Raw genomic sequence first — 2,410 nt, 5'->3', positions numbered from 1 at the left:
GACATAATGTTTAGTGTTTGCCTTTGTGCTCGCTTTCAAGCAAATCCAAAGGAATCACATCTTATGGCGGTTAAAAGGATCATGAAGTATCTCAAAGGAACGACCAACGTTGGCCTATGGTATCCTAAAGGTAGTATTTGCAATTTAATTGGTTATTCTGACGCGGATTATGCAGGCTGTAAAACTGATCGTAAAAGCACAAGTGGTACCTGTCACATTCTTGGAAATGCATTAGTATCATGGGCTTGTAAAAAGCAAGCATGTGTTGCTCTTAGCACAGCCGAAGCAGAATACATAGCAGCGGGTAGTTGTTGTGCACAAATTCTTTGGCTTAAGCAACAACTTCGTGACTACGGACTTGATCTCGGATGCATTCCTCTTCGATGCGACAACACAAGTGCAATTAATATTACAAAAAATCCGGTCATGCATTCTAGAACCAAACACATAGACATTCGACATCATTTTCTCCGAGACCATGTCCTTCAAGGAGATGTCGAAGTAACATTTGTGGATACTCATAACCAACTTGCGGATATCTTCACCAAACCACTCGCAAAAGAACCTTTTTACAAAATTCGGCGAGAACTTGGAATTTTAGATGAAAAAGATATATGATTCTTCATTTGGTAAAAATAAAGGTACACATATGATTAATACTTTTATTTATATATATATATATATATACTAGCAATAATGTCTATGGTTCTCTATGTGTTAAATGCTTCTTTCTATGCATTTTTAGCCTTTTTTGGTTAAGGAACCCGGGTTCCCAAAAGTGGGAACCGGTTCCTAGGTTCGTCTGCCAATTTTTTAGTCCTTTTTAGGGTCTGGAACCCGGGTTCCCAAAAGGGGGAACCGGTTCCTGCGCAGCAACATCTTTTTTTTATTTCAATTTTGTTTTATTCAAACATGTGATTTTTTTTTGTTTCTTCTTATATGATATATTATTCAAACATGTGATTCTTTCTCTCCTTTCTATATGTCATAACTCTACTTTTATGTTCCCTTCTCTTTTCTCTATGTGTCATAACTTGTCCCATTTTGAATTTATGTCATTATATCTCATAACTCATTCTCATTCACTCCATTCAACCTAACTTTAACCTACTATTATTTCACATTCAAACTCATTCAAACTCATTCATCTCACTCTTAACTACACCACTCATCTTCTTCAATCTTCCTCCACTACCATTAAAAAACTCCACTAAATCAAGCCTTTCACTCCACCAAAATTAAAACCCACTCATCCAATCTCCTATATATACTCTCACATATCCAAAACTCATATCACAAAACTCTCCATACAATCAAATCCGAAAATCCCCTTCTCAAACCCTAAACTCTCAAAAAGCTTCATCCATGGCTTCTTCATCAAGAGCATCCAAGGGAAAGAAAAAGGCAAGGAATGATTTCGATGAACAACCTCTTCCAAAGAATCCAAAGCTCAACATTCGGAATAGGCCTCTCTTGATTTCAAAATATGGTAACCTTGAAACCTTTCCTTCTCATAGTTTTATATTTCCGGAAAAACTAAGATATCAAGGGGTTTATGATTTTGTGAGTGATTATGGCAAAATATATCCGGATTTGGTTAAGGAGTTCTATGATAATTTGACTATTGTGTTTGGTAATGATCTATCTAACCTAGAAGAAATTATGCTCACTTCTTCGGTTCGTAACAAAACTATTAGGATGGATGTTGCTTCTTTTGGTAATTGCTTAGGTCTCCCTACTACCGGCCAAGTTTTGGTTGCCGGTTATACACCCGAATGGGAAGGCTTTAGCAAAACTCAAAGCTTTTTAGATATGATCCGACCATCCCAAACCGCTTCCGTAACACAACAAAACCCTCTATCCTCAAAGTTTAATATGTTTGGATCAAATTTTCCGGTAAATGAGAGAATGCTTCACTTCATTATTGCCTATGTTTTGCTCCCAAAACATTCTAATCACTCCCGTGTTAATGAGGTAGAACTTCAAGTGCTTTATGGTGTCAAGAATAACATTCAAATCAATTGGGCTGTCACAATGTTGCTCCACATGCATAGGCTTCAACATTTGAGTGGTGGTTTACCTTATAGTAGACCCATTACACATATCATGAAAGCTGCCGGTGTGAACCTTAAAAATCAACCTTCTTTACCTATGTCTCCAAGGGAATGTGAGATTAATGACAAAACCGCTCTCAAGAATACCGGTATTGTCTTAGCCTTGGACGGAACTTTTGTTTACAAGGATGATGATGTTCCACCACCCATTCCGGAAGGAGGAGCTACTTTGGATATAGTCTTCAACAAATTGTGTTCTATTGAAACTACCATTGCAAATCACTATCAAGAACAACAAGCGGAGAATGCCTTTTTTCGCCAACAATTTGCTCAAATCCTCCAATACCATAACCAAC

Source organism: Vicia villosa, linkage group LG6 (genome assembly GCF_029867415.1).
Source record: "Vicia villosa cultivar HV-30 ecotype Madison, WI linkage group LG6, Vvil1.0, whole genome shotgun sequence".
NCBI lineage: Eukaryota > Viridiplantae > Streptophyta > Magnoliopsida > Fabales > Fabaceae > Vicia > Vicia villosa.
The sequence above is the reverse complement of the archived record's forward strand: the minus strand, read 5'-3'. Positions refer to the sequence as shown.